Here is a 15540-nt window from a genome sequence, read left to right as displayed (position 1 = left end):
GGTCAGATAGGACAGGGTTTTGAGGAAATGCTGTTGATTCTTTACAATCAATGCCATATGTCAGCACAAGGTCTAAATTATGTTCCTTTTAGATCCGTTTTTGATCTGTTCAGTTTTGGCCGTGGGAAAGACACTGTCTCAATAGGGTAATGGGTGGGTAACAGTACAGAGGCTGCAGAGAGGTGTGTTAAACTACGGCTCTGCTTCCTGGTCTGGACCCTGGGTTGTCAGCATTTAGGAGAACTAATAAATCTGGCCAGATTCCTAGAAAGAAGAGCTGCACCATCCAAAGTGGGATGGATGCCGTCTCTCCGGATCAGATCAGGTTTTACCCAGAAAGTTTGCCAGTTATCAATGTAGCCCACGTCATTTTCAGGACACCACCTAGACAACCAGCGGTTGAATGATGACATACGGCTAAACATGTCATCACTGGTCAGATCAGGCAGGGGACCAGAGAAAATTATGGATTCCGACATTATTTTAGCAAACTTACACACCGAAGCAACACCAACTTTAGTGACCTCCGATCTGCGTAACCGGGTGTCATTACCACCAGTATGCATAACAATCCTACTGTATTTACGCTTATCCTTAACCAGCAGTTTCAGGTAGGATTTGATGTCACCCGTTCCAGCCCCTGGCAGCCATTTGACTATGATCCCAGGTATTTCTAGTGCCACGTTTCTGACTATAGAGCTGCCAATCAAACAGAGTCGGCTTCTCAGCGGGTGTGTCGCTGAGTGGGGAAAATTTGTTAGAAACGCAGAGGGGTTGGTGGTGACCTTGGGGCTGGAATCTAGAGCTATGCTTCCTAAGAACCGTCACCCAGCTGGCCTTGTTACCCAGTTGCTCGGGTGCTGCTCCTGGAGGACCGCTACGTGAAGTTAATGTATGTGGCTACACGCTAGCTAAGGGGCGGCTATCAGCTGGTATTTCAACAGCACGGAGCCGGGTCTCCAATTCTGACACCCTCGCCTCCAAAGCTACAAAAACACTACATTTATTACATGTACCATTATAACTAAAGGAGGCAGAGGAATAACTAAACATCTGACACAGAGAGCAGGAGATAGGGGGAGACTTAGACAGAGACAGAGAAGTTCATGGACGGAGATCAGCTTTGACGGAGATGGGGAGAAAGCCATTGTGAGGCTAAAGCTAGGCTAGACTAAAGCTAGGCTAGTGTCCTCTTACCACGCTGAGAAAAGCAAACCGTGTGAAACACGAGGAGTTCCCAAACATGAAGTGCAGCAACAGAGAATGTTTTAAAAGTGCTTATGTATTAGAAACAGATATATGTTACAGCAAAGAGATTAAAGATAAAAACGAGAGAGTCTGGAACAGCAGACCGCAAGTCTGCAAGTCTGAAGTGACACAATACGCCTTACCCCAAACAGGAAGTGACAACCTCAGATCACTACGCAAAGCAACAGAAATGTATCTCCACAAGCTGAACCTCAAAGCTGGAAAAACTGCTGGCTAGAAGCTGCAGACATGGAACTCCTCCACCTTCATCTGCTGTTGGGGGGATCTTAAGATTATACAATCAGGAGGACGAAGTTCTGAGAACAGGTTTACCAGTTTGAAGCCCCATCTCTTTCAGAAACATAAAGTAAAAATGTCATTCAGAATAAAAGTTTTGTTAGCTTAAGATCAAGCATTTTATGAGAGACAAGGGGACAGTCACCGCATCTATGACTGTATACGAGGCCTGACTCAGCAGATGACTGCTGAGCTCCTCACAGAATGGAGAGGAGGAGATGCCGCTGGCAGCCAAGTCTGGTCCAGTGCTGCTCCAGGAACAAAAGGCTGGATCCAGTGCAACAAAGAAAACTAGGTCCTACATGATTTGAGATTTCAGGCCCCGTTTTGTGCATACACAAGCTTTATAAATGAGACCCCAGAGCCGTAATGTGAAATGATAACAAGTGAAATAGCCAAAAAGCTATAAGGGCTCACACTAAAAGTCCCCGCCCCCTCGGTAATGTGACATTAGCCCTGCGCCTGGCCCTCCCTGTTATTTGGCATGTTAGTGTAGTGCTTTCTGATAAAAAAAAAATTATAAGTCTTTGTTGTCTTTGAAGTTGCAATGAGCTTTGTTTTTAGAAGGCTTTCAGTTATTTTGTTAAATCCTCTCCTAGATTGTGATCTTCATCTTTTCATGTCTGTGTTTGGGTTCTGCAACATCTTCCCTCAAAATGACAGTTGTCAGTTGTTGGGATCATGTTCTGCTCCTTGAGTAGTCTATCCATTCAGTTGTTAAAACTAACATCAGCAAATTAAATTTATGACACTTTTCTGTGTAAAGCTGACATTCATACAGCACAGGCGTATAGAACAAGTTCAATTAAACACTAACATGCAGCTCAGACAACCAGGACATACCACCATGAAACAAAACTTTATAGGAAGGTAACAGTTTCTGTCAAAGCTGCAACTACAGTGACAAACGAGCTTGTTCAGCCCCATTGTTTTACACTTTACTGATACTCTTCCAAACTCTGATGGATGGAGACATGCTTGATTTTATCACCAGCTTTCATTTTTCTCCCAATAATGTTTTTCAAGAGAGAAAAAAACAATCACTCTGATTCATGTTGCAGGTCAAAAGAAGCGAATAAGAGCAGTGCAACAAAAACAAGGATCCTCACTTACTATATAACAAAGGCCACCTCATTCAACTGTTGCTGCACAGACTGTCACAAAATGTAAGTGTAAAATAGTGTAAACAAGCGGTTACCATAAAAATCATTAAAAATCTAAAATGTTCAAGCAAATAAAACAGTAGTACAGAAAAAGGCATGAGATTTCTCTTGTGTTAGGAAGCATGCGTGTGTGCGCGTGATCTTTTCCTACCATTACTCTACTTTAGGGGTTTATCAAGGTCTGTCAGGGTCAGCAGGCCAAGCATGAAACACAGAATGTGTGCCTAAGCGAGAAGATGGAAACAGATTCGAAAATACACAGGTTCTAAAGACTTGTTGCATTCAAACATGGATATTTTATTTATGAAAGAAGGTAGCTGAAATGCTGAATAATTGTTGGGTGCCTGAGGGTTAAATAAGAAATTAATTGTTCATCTGTTTTTTGGAAGGGGGCGGGGGGGGGGGGGGGGGGCTACATTGGTCGGGAGCTATTTAGTCCAGAGATATCACTGATTTGCAAACCTTAAAATAGGCTTCAGATTACGGTCACAATGTGCCATCTGTGTGATATGTGTATTTTTATATGTTTATTTAATCATGTTTTTGAGAGTAATCCCAACATTACAGTGTTAGCTTGTTATATTAAGCAGGAGCTCGAGGCCAACTCCTGGCCACCTACCTCAAGTGTTCAGCTCAGTGAAGAAGTCCCCTGGTCAAAGCATCTCTAGTTGGTTGGGTGCATAAACTGTAACTTATTTCTAAAATAGAAAATAAAATATCCACTCAGCTCATCATTGCACAGTTATAAATCTGGTTAGCTCTAGCTATTGTAGCACCCTTACAACCACACAATAAGAGGGTTGAACCAGAAGGGTGTGTGCTTGGGTTCAATAAATAACCAAGGGAGACACCAAGGAGATATACCTGAATAGCAGGTCATTTGAAAATCTATGGATTGAAATACTACTGTGTTACCAGAAATGAGACCCAGACAAACAGTTCATTTTAGGCTAACTAATTAGGCCTAGTTACCAAAAAGGCCTAATTTGATTAGACCGATTCCACCAAGTGAAACAAAAATACAACCAAATAGGAAAACAAAAACAACCAACTTATAATAATCCCCAAAATAAAACAAGTACCCCTTTAAAATGAAGTATTACTCCAGTCCATACTTGTTCTTTCTGGTACCCCTATTTTCCTTCAGCGAGAGAGCAAAACTTCCCCTAAACTTAACCAATAAGGTACATTTAGAGAACCAAAAAGAGAAACATAACTAAACACCCCTGCATAAATGGAGCTTTGGTCACTTTGGAGAGTGCCCACAGCACATAGTCCCACTCAATGACATTTGGTATTAATGAAACCATGACGTAGATAAAAAAATTTTTTTTGCTGGTCTATAAAGAGAGAGAAACCCTTGCTAAATCTGTGGATCTAATTTAAGTTACTAAATACATCAAATCTGTCTGCGTATAATTAAGAGAGCTGAAGAGCTCTTTTTTTCTTTTGTTTACATTAGGCTGTTAGGCTCGGAACAGATGGACCAAGTGTTCGAATCAGACAAACAGTTAGGTTTACGGAATAGTTTATTAAAAACTGAAAAGGAGCAAGCGGCATCAGTGTCTACAGCGGGAACCTCTGGGGACAGACAGCAGGTTAGTGACCACATTTATCCGACGGTGATTGATCACAAACGTGACGGTCACCAACCTCTTCTCAATGTTCAGTCCAGGTCGGGTGATAGGTGTCGCTTCCAGCCAGCTGGCTGCCAACGTGGCGTGGCGGTCGCCGCTCAGAGAATCCCAGACACTAGAGGTACAGTAGTCGAAGGACAGGCGGATGGTCAGAGCCGTGAGGACGAACGCGGGCAGGATGATCAGTGTGATTTCCTCATTGTGTTCTGCATTAGATAATGTAGCTCCCTTGAAAAAGAAGCTGATAATTCACAGGAAGCTGGCTCCCTGGCTTAATTCAGAGCTGCGTTCCTTGAAGCACAATGTTAGGAAATAGGGCTTGGGCGTCATGACGTAATTACTTTGCGTGGCCGACATGTTGATGGCCCCCTTTACCGCTACTCAGACTACTGCCTATTACTACCGCGTACTGTACTCCCTCTCAGCCGTGTTTTAATTTGATTAATTTCACCTTCACTTGATTTCAACCATGGTAAACCGTTGCCATGTTGTGGGCTGTAACAGCGCAACACATGATCGCCATGGGAAAAAAATAAAAAATGGGTTAACTTTCCACCGCTTTCCTGCCTGGAGGCGCAACCACAGAGAACAAGTGTCAGAGATAACTTAGGAGTCGTCGGCTCGCATGGATCGCGGCTGTAAGACGACCGAACATAACTTTCCACAGTATCCCGATGTCAATGAGAGTGTGTTCCCTGCATTTTCATTCTGGTAAGTTAAAGATGCACGGTTTTATTTTATAGCCTACATTGTTTCTTTCCTTCAACCGCGACACCACATACATACGTGAATGCGCGCCCAGAGACGGTTGATATAGGCTCAAATACGTTAGAAACCTGGAGGGTTTAGGGAGGGTTGGCAGTTAACATTACTAACTACACCTTTGAAACAGATAGCAGCTAGTTAAAAGTACATTACATGCGTGAGTGGTTGTTAGCACTAACAGTTAGCAGCTACTAAACTAGCAGGTGCCAGAGCCCGTCTGAGCACAGCTTACCTTTGTACGAATCACTGTGTTCCCACTGTTTGCTGGCTTTATGAGCTGCAGCCCCTGAACCCATCCATTCGTGAACTGCACATGAGACTCCAAGGACTTGTAGCTTCAGAACTGTTCTGAAGTATAGGTGCTCACACCACAAACAAGGTAGCCGAAGACGTCGGATATGCAAAACGGTGGCAACAAGTCGTCGGTGCTCCACTCATTGTTTGACACTTCATATGGATCCAAATTATTAATAATGCTGATTTTGTCAACATACCGGTCCCTGGCTTCTCTATTTAATGTGTCCCGGTAAATTCCAGATCCTTTTCGGGATTTTAACATCTTTTTTCTATCTATTCTACTTCTACATCTCTTCGTTCAACATCGTTATGTCAGCGTTATGTTAAAGTTTGAGTAGCCATCAACATGGCCGCCGCATCCCACAATGCAACGCGGATCCCAAGCCCTATTGGAGAGAAAATGGCGCTCTACACACCAAGAGGAATCCTACCTAATCTGGAAAGACAGTCTATTGTTCTATAAAAAGAGCCTTTGCAGATTTAGAGCAGCATATTTTTCATCATTAATTGAGGAGAATAAAAACAATCCTAGATTTCTCTTTAGTACGGTTGCTAAACTTACCCAGAGCCACAGCTCTGTTGATCCATCCATTCCCTTAGCTCTTAGCAGTAATGAATTTATGGCATTCTTCATAAATAAAATTGATGCCATTAAAAATAAAATAATTGGCATCCTCCCAAACACGATTACCTCGTCCTCAGTAAGTGAGGCAGCGTTTGAGGAATCTTTAGAACCTGCGCAGTGTCTTAACTGTTTAGAACCAGTAGAGCTTTCTGAGCTATCTAAAATTTTAGCTTCATCGAAACCATATACCTGCATGTTGGACCCAATCCCAACCAAGTTGTTTAAGGAGATATTCCCATTGATCAGTGGCCCTATTTTGGACATAATTAATCTATCCTTAGTAAATGGATATGTACCACAGGCTTTTAAAGTAGCTGTTATTAAACCTTTACTTAAGAAACCTTCTCTTGATCAAGATGAGTTAGTAAATTATAGACTTATATCTAATTTTCTTTTCCTATCTAAAATTTTTGAGAAAGTAGTTGCTAATCAACTACAGTGGGGAGAACAAGTATTTGATACACTGTTGATTTTCCAGGTTTTCCCACTTGCAAAGCTTGAAGAAGACTGTAATTTTTATCATAGGTACTCTTCAACTGTGAGTGATGGAATCTAAAACAAAAATCCAGAAAAATACAATGTATGATTTTTAAATAATTAATTTCCATTTTATTGTGTGAAATAAGTAAACTTAATATTTGGTACAGAAACCTTTGTTTGCAATTACAGAGATCAGACGTTTCCTGTAGTTCTTGACCAGGTTTGCACACACTGAAGCAGGGATTTTGGCCCACTGGAAAATCAACAGTGTATCAAATACTTGTTCTCCCCACTGTATGTGAACATTTACAAAGTAATGACCTACTTGAGGAGTTTCAGTCAGGCTTCAGAGCTTATCATAGCACTGAAACAGCTCTGGTGAAGGTCACTAATGATATTCTCATGGCCTCAGATAATGGACTGTACTTGTCCTGTTAGATCTCAGTGCTGCATTTGATACAGTTGATCACAATATTCTCCTACAAAGACTTGAGCATACTGTAGGGATTAAGGGGAAAGCATTAGGGTGGTTTAAATCCTATCTGTCGGACAGATTCCAATTTGTTCATGTTAATAATAAATCCTCTACAAACTCTAGGGTCACTTGTGGAGTGATAGGGTTATTAAAGATAACCCCTTTTATCCTAGAACAAAAACCACACAACACAAGTTTTAGACTGTTCTATAGAAAAGGACAGAGAATACCCAAACGGAGAACTTCACTCCCTGAAAGTTTAGGATCGTCTGCGCCGGGTCATTCCTGTCCTTCTGCCTTTATTATCACACATCAAAGAGGGGGTCAGGAGGTTTCAGGAATTTACAACATGGGGGTAGAAAACAAACAAGGGAGCAAGCTTTGTTGCGGCCTTATCTGGGAGAACCATTTGTTCTCCCTGTCTAAGGTTAAATACAACAAAACCTTTCTGAAAGCAAACTCTTAAAACAAACCAAATACCTGTAACTTGATAGAAATAAAATGATTACATTCACATTTTTCTAACATGGAGTACCACAGGGTTCAGTCCTTGGACCAATTCTGTTTACTATATATATGCTTCCGATTGGCACAATTATCAGACAGCATAGGATTAATTTCCATTGTTATGCTGATGACACTCAGTTGTATTTGTCCATAAATCCTGATGAATCCAATCAATTACTTCAACTAAAGGCATGTCTTGATGACATCAAAAGCTGGATGACTTTAAATTTCCTGCATTTAAATTCTGACAAGACAGAAGTTGTAATCTTTGGACCATAGTCCTCAAAAAATAAAGTTCTTAATCAATCACTTAATCTGGATGGCATTAACTTGGCCTCTGGTAATAAAGTAAAGTCTTGGTGTTATTTTTGACCAAGACATGTCATTTAAATCCCATATTAAACAGGTTTCCAGAGTTTCCTTTTTTCACCTCAGGAATATCGCCAAAATTAGAAACATTCTGTCCAGGAGCGATGCTGAAAAACTAGTCCATGCATTTGTTACTTCAAGGCTGGACTATTGTAATTCTTTGCTATCAGGAAGTCCATAAAATGCAGTTCAAAGTCTTTAGCTGATCCAAAATGCTGCAGCAAGAGTTCTAATGAAAATCAACAAAAGGGATCATATTTCTCCAATTTTAGCTTACCTTCATTGGCTTCCTGTTAAATCAAGAATACAATTTAAAATTCTTCTTCCAAAGTATAAATCTCTTAATAATCAAGCTCCATCATATATCAGAGCTCTGATTACCCCATATGTTCCTAACAGAGCACTTAGCTCTCAGGCTGCAGGTCTGCTGGTGGTTCCTAGAGTCTCTAAAAGTAGAATGGGAGGCAGATCCTTTAGCTATCAGGCTCTTCTCCTGTGGAGCCAACTCCCAGTTTTGGTCCGTGAGGCAGACACCCTGTCTACTTTTAAGACTAATCTTAAAACTTTCCTTTTTGATAAAGCTTACAACTAGAGTGGCTTATGTTGACCTGACCTACCTATGGGGATGTGCTTCTATGGGCTTAGGCTACTGGAGGACATCAGGATCTATTTTTCTCACTCTATCGAGTTCTACTGTTCTTCAATTATACATTGCTTGTCATCATTTCTGCTTATAACTTTTTGTTCTCTCGCTTTTTTTTTTCTTCATAGTAGGTACGTCTGGTCTGGCGTTCTGTTATCTGAGACATCATCCAGAGAAGACAGCTCATGCGCTATTATCATCTAATATAGAACACATTACTGGATCAATGTTTGCTTCTGTGCTTGTTTGTCTGTCTTGCTGTGTCTTTGCTCTGTCTTCTGTAACCCCCAGTCAATCGAGGCAGATGACCGTTCATACTGAGCCCGGATCTGCTGGAGGTTTTTATTTCCCACTAATGGGTGGTTTTTCTTTCCACTGTCGCTTCATGCTGGCTCAGTATGAGGGATTGCTGCAAAGCCATGGACAATTCAGACGACTCTCCCTGTAGCTCTACGCTTCTCCAGGAATGAATGCAGGTTGTCGGGACTTTGAAGCAATCAACTGGTTCCCTTATATCGGAAATTTTTGACCAATCTGTATAATATGATTGATTTTGTAAAGTACCTCGAGATGACATGTTTCATGAATTGGCGCTATATAAATAAAATTGAATTGAATTGAATTGAATTGATGATCAGGAGGACGAACCAGAAGCCGATGTTAGGGCCGAGGTCTGGTGTCATAACCAGGTGGTCAGAAATCCGATGAAGTGCCAGAGGATGATCCAGGACGAGGTTGGGTAACAGTTCCAGGTTTGGTACACGATCAGGCAGGAATCAGGCAGGTGGTCAGGTCAGGCAGAAGTCAGAAAGATGGGTCAGGCAAACAGGTCAGGCGGGGTCAGACAGGCTCAGAGGTCGAGAGGAATAACAGGTCGGGATCAGGTAATTAGAACAGAAGAATGCTGGAATAAATCTCACCAAAGGCTCAAAATAATCTGCCACTGATATCTTATCTGAAGGTTGGTTATATACTGTCGGATGCAGGTGGATCAGGTGAGTGGTAATGAGAACTGGGCGGAGCTAAGCAGGTGTGTGGAATGAGTAATCAGACCAGAATAAGTGCCGAGATCATGACACAGGCATAGTTTATGATTTGTAAATAGTAAAATAATATTTTGGTCTGACTCACTTCATTTGTAGTGGTCCTTGATATTAATGTTGTTTAAACTCTTCAGTTTAAAATTTTCCCTGATCTTTCTCGGTGAAAACCTTTTCAATTCTCCCTGTCCCTTGGCCAATCAGTTAACAGCTGTCGGTTCCTGTCACATTTCAGCCCAACTCAGCTCCAGCTGTACAACCTCCTGAGCAGGTACAAAAAATACTAATATTTTATCGATATGCTTGCAACGTGGGCAGAGCCGAGTAGAGCCGGGCCAAGTGGAGAAGGCGCATTTGTGTGCCATTATATTTGTTTGACCAATCTGAGTATGAGACTGTTGTGCAGGTTTAGAGGTAAGGTATAATGCATGATGAGGTGTCCATTTTCAGAAATTAATGGACGACGCGGCAGCATTAACTTCCACAAAGTCCATGAATTTTTAATTACTTTGAAGGGCATTATCCTGCTTATACCGTGGTCACAAATAGAAAAAATATTTAATCAATTATTAATACTTCAATGTTTTTTTTCACCATTGAAATCTGAAGTTTTTCACAAGAAGCAGCTGAGCGACCTATTTAATATCTCTCGTTGTGACACATTGCCCAGGTAATCTACTCTGGCCCCAGAACCTACAAAGTATCATGTCAATTGTGTTGCAGTTACCTGCTAACATTTGAGCCAGCGCAATAATTTAGAACAGTCATGCCATTTGACCAGAACTTCTTTATAGGTGTCCTATGAAACTTTTTATTGGACACCCTGCAGCCGATCAGAATCAATCAATGACACATACTGTATAGCTGCATTGTTACAAACATAGTCATGATGAGTAAATGTTCACCCTGCAACATACATTCCAATGAAATTTGTTCTCTACATTTAACCCTTCCCCTTGGGGAGCTGTGGGCTGGCACTGTACAGCGCCTAGGGAGCAATCGGGGGTTAAGGGTTTTGCTTAGGGAGCCAGAGTGGCAGTTTGTGGGAGTTGAACCCAGAACCTCTGGGACACAAGCTCAGTGCTCTAACCACTAGGCCACCACTTAGCCCCCCCGCCCCCACTTCACCAAACATGCCCACATAAGAATTATACAGTATGTTTGTGATGGTCTGAAGGGGCTGTAGGTGCAAAATGGCAGCCACTGTTGTACCACCATGTGGAGGATGCTACACGCAGCAACAGTGAGTGAAACCTCATACTTTGACTGTTTGTAGCAGATCTCTATTATTTATGTAACATTTATTAAGTCATACAGGTTCTGCCTTTTAATGTTTATCAGACAGCATGTTTCAGATCTGTTTATTTGCACAAAATACTGCCAAGGACAGTGTTATTGTCATTGTTATTGTTTTAACAACAGTGTAAGCATTCATGTTTTCTTTCTACTGTCGGACAAGGGAAACTCGAACGCAAAAAGGCAGAGATGCCGTAATCTGCAACTCCTTAGTTCCGAACTCCGAGGCAAAAGGAATTACCCTCCGTAATAACTTGCTACTACCCTAGTTAAACATAACTATGGATTGTTTAATTCAATGCAATTAAATATTATTTATATAGCGCCAATTCAGGATGAATTCATCTCATGGCACTTTACAAAGTTAAATTTAATCAACTCAAGTGGTGTAGTGGGTAGTGCTGCTGCAATGCAGCAAGAATGTCCTGGGTTCAAGTCCTACCCTTGCCCTGGGTCTTTCTGCATGGAGTTTGCATGTTTGCGAGAATGGTTGTTTGTCCTGTTTGTTTGTGTTGCTGCGTGTTCCCTGGCTCTTGCCCATTGACAGTTGGAGATAGGCACCAGCAGCCCCACAAGGGATAGGCGTGCTAGAAAATGGATGGATGGAATTCAATCAAATCATACACACTGGTAAAAAGGTTGCCTTTTTTAAGCAAACCCAGTAGATTGCATCACGTCTTGACAAGTAGCATTCACTCCTCATGAAAGAGCCACAGGGACAGTTGTCTGCATGAAGCGACAGTGAAGAGGAAGACTCCACTTTAACGGGAACCAGCAGAATCAGCCTCAGCGTGAACGGTCATCTGCCTCGACCGACTGGGGGTGAGAGAAGACAGAGCAGAGACACAAAAGCACAGAAGCACACATTGATTCAGGAATCCTTTCTATGTTTATATGATAACAGCGGATGATCTGTCTCCCCTGGATGATGTCACAGCTAACAGAACACCAGACCAGGTGTATCTAATATGAAGAAAAAAATGACAGAGAACAAAAAGTTATAAGCTGAAATAACAACAATCAATGCAAAATTGGAGAACAGTAGGAGAACTCAGCAGAGCGAGAGAAATAGACCCTGGTGTCCTCCAGCAGCCTAAGCCTATAGCAGTTTAAAGGCATACTATGCAACATTTTTCAGTTAATTAATGTGTTCCATACCGTTTTGGATGATTAAATGAGTCATTTCAGGTCGAACAAAGGTTTTCTCGGCCGCCCTGGTGGTCTGTGGGGGAAATACCGCACTTGCAATTGCAAGAGCCCTCGGCCCGCGCACACAGGCTCAGAAGTCTCGCTTTACGGCGAGAACTCCATGTGTTTTTGCCCTGCCTTTCACTATATGCACGCGCTAAAGCAACAACAAAGAACCGTGTGTTAACGTCAAATAAACATGCAAGCATATCGAGTTTTATTATTATTATTATTTTATTTTTTTTTATGTTGGCGAGACGCTACCGCGGCGGCTTTGCGAGGCGGTGGCGGTAGCGTCTCGCCAACACAAAATAATAATAATAATAATAGTAATAATAATAATAATAATAAAACTGGCGAGGTGGAGGCCGTGGTGGCGGCCGCGGCTTGGCGAGGTGGCCGCAGCGGCCGCCTCGCCAAGATAGCGCTGCGGGAAGCTTGATGTTCATACCTTAACTGTGTTAGTCATTGTTTGTACTGCCGTTTTTTCCACTTTTCGTTGCGTTCGCCTGTCTGCTAAGCTCAAAACAACCGCGCCTGGCTTGACGGAGAAACCAGAACACCTGAGCATCCTTACAACAGTGCACTTTTACTTTCGCCCTCTGGGGGGAGCCTCGCTGGAAAATCAACCCCGGTTGCATAGTATACCTTTAACTATAGCGATAGCTCAGGGTAACATAAGCCACTCTAACTATAAGCTTTGTCAAATAAGCCCATTTTAAGGCTAGTCTTAAAAGTAGAGAGGGTGTCTGCCTCACGGACCAAAACTAGGAGTTTGGTTCCACAGGAGATGAGTCAAATAACTATAAAGGCTAAAGAAATGTCAATTTTACTTTTAGGACCACTAGTAGACCTGCAGTCATAGAGTGAAGTTCTCTGTTAGGAACATACAGGGTAATCAGAGCTCTGATATATGATGAATCTTGATTATTAAGGGCTTTAGACGCGAGATGGATAATTTTAAATTCTATTCTTGATTTAACAGGAATCCAATAAAGGGAAGCTAAAATTGGAGAAATATGATCCAAACATACATTTAAACATAATGCTTGTTTTCTTTTGGCTCCACCATCATCCAATGATGCTACGAGAATTAGTACAGCATTAATAGACAACAATAATGTTGATTTAAGAATGTTTTGTGGCATTGTGGCTGTTTGGGGGTTTACTGGGGCTCCTCTCTGCCCTTCCCTGTAATGCGCGAGGCAGCTTTCCCTGTGTTGGTCCCTCTTGGGCCCCTTTGTTCTAGGGGTCCTTCGGGCATCTGGTTCCCCTGGTGTCTGCCTCAGTGCTCTAGAGGGGGGGCAGGTCTTTGGCTCTTCACAACCAGTATTGAGCATTTTTCTTATGAATAAATCTTATATATAGAAATGCACTCTCACAAACACTATAGGTGCTTGGATTCAGGTAATTACGGATTCACTTCTGTACATTATCATCTTTAGCTGTCATTTTATACATTTCGTATTAAATAATACTCTATATTCTTCAGTGATGTTATCAAGGCATTGGTTGTTTGTACCTGTAATACTTTATCAGTTGGTTTTGCTGTTCTTTTTATATCTCTCTTTGCAGGTGTGGAAGCAGACTCTGAGTATGTTATATAGCTCTCCTTTCCTCTCCTCCCTTTTAGCATTTTTTTCTTTTTTCCTCTCCTACCTTCCCATTTCAGCGTCCATTGAACATGAAATAGTACCAGCATAAAATATAAAGCTTTTTGCATATCTAAATCAAGCAGAGTAATACGGCGAAAACAGTAAGGCTCCCCTTGAAAGTAAACTTATGAAAGTAACATCTGTTGGGCTCTTTTTTGCATTAAGTCAACAATTTGTAATGCTACATTGCCAAACAGGACACAATTAAAAAAAAAATGTTTTGTGTAATTGAAGATTACCCTGACCTTACCCTAGCCGCCCCTGCCCCCCATCCCTTCCTGGGGAGAGCAGAGGCGTCAGCCCCAGACCCGGCAAGCCGCTGGCTAACCCAGCAGCCCCCCGCCAAGACCCCGGACCCAGTGGCCCGCACCTCCTCCAGGCCCCAGACTCCGTGCCGCGATCGGAGATCGGGGTGTGCAAATGACCTTCGATCCTCCCTACGCCCGCTCAGATGTTGTGTTGTTGCATGTTGATTTCAGGTGTGTTTAAAACTGGGAGCCCCTCCGGAAGGAAGCTGGTGAAGGGAGCCATCCAAAGAGAGGCTCACACAACATAATATTATTTTATAATAATAATAATAAATATATATATATAAATAAATCAAAATAAATAAATAAACAAATAAATTAATAAGATGGGGGACCCAGCCAGCCCGCAAGAGCCATCCCAAACCCCACCCCCCAGGCGAAACCCGCACCGGGAGACTACACGGACCAGGACCGGGACAGGGGGCCGGACACAAGCCCACCAGAACGTATACCCCCCCCCCCCCCCCACACCCGTAGACTTAACCCCTCCCCAACACTAACATTCAAACATCTCACCATACATTCGACAGTAGACATCCAGGCTGGGTAAGTCACTACTCCCCCTCCCTCCCCTCCCCCCACTAGCAGAGTGCCAACCCAAAGAAGGGGAAGAGCATCTGCCCTGAGATGTTAATGACCATGCCCCCCTACCAGCTCAATAGGCCCTGAGGCCCCCCCAGCGCACCAGAGGCCCCGTGCAGGGGCAGACACCCGGGCGTACGCCGGCCCAGACCCCAAGCGGCACACCCCCTGGAACCGGAACCCCGAGGCCCCGCCGGGGCCCCAGCCCGAGGGCGGCGCGCCCCAGGGACCCCAGGCCCCCAGACCCACCCAGGACCCACCCAGCGACAGCACAGCTACCAGGTCAGTAACCCACGTCCGTCACCGCGTAGCTCCCCAAGAGCGACGCAAGCGCCGCTGTAGGCCACCCGTAGGCCTCCCAAGCTCCTCCCAGATGGGGGCAACAGACCCTGGAGTCAGACCCACCAAGTGCCCCACTCCGAGTGCCCCCAGAGCCCCAGGAACCCCTCCACCCAGCCACTGCGCCCTGCAGGAAGCAACCCACCGCCCCCCATTCCACTAAGTGATGGTACTAATCAAAGGAGCCCAAAGAGATCGATCAGATGTGGAAGCAGATGCTGTCTCAAGATTAATATGATCCAACAAAAGATCTCTATACTGATTGATACTGAGATTCTCCTTACTTTTCCAATTCATGAGGATAGTTTTCTTTGCGATACATAGTGCAGTGAAAACCATGTAAACTATTTTATTCCCCAGAGGGCTTTCCTCAAAATTACCAAGCAAGCAAACTGATGGGGAAGGTGAAATTTTACAACTCAAGCACTTTGATAAGTCCTTACATATCTGTGTCCAAAATCTCTGGACTGGTGTGCATAACCATAACGCATGAATAAAATTATCAGGATGATTGCCTATGCAGTGTGCACAGATATTAGATTGTGCCAAACCCATCTTGAATAATCTTTGTCCTGTGTAGTGTTAAGTTGTTCATATTCAAAAAAAATATTTTTACTAATGCCATA

Source organism: Fundulus heteroclitus, chromosome 10 (assembly GCF_011125445.2).
Source record: "Fundulus heteroclitus isolate FHET01 chromosome 10, MU-UCD_Fhet_4.1, whole genome shotgun sequence".
Taxonomy (NCBI): Eukaryota; Metazoa; Chordata; class Actinopteri; order Cyprinodontiformes; family Fundulidae; genus Fundulus; species Fundulus heteroclitus.
The sequence above is the reverse complement of the archived record's forward strand: the minus strand, read 5'-3'. Positions refer to the sequence as shown.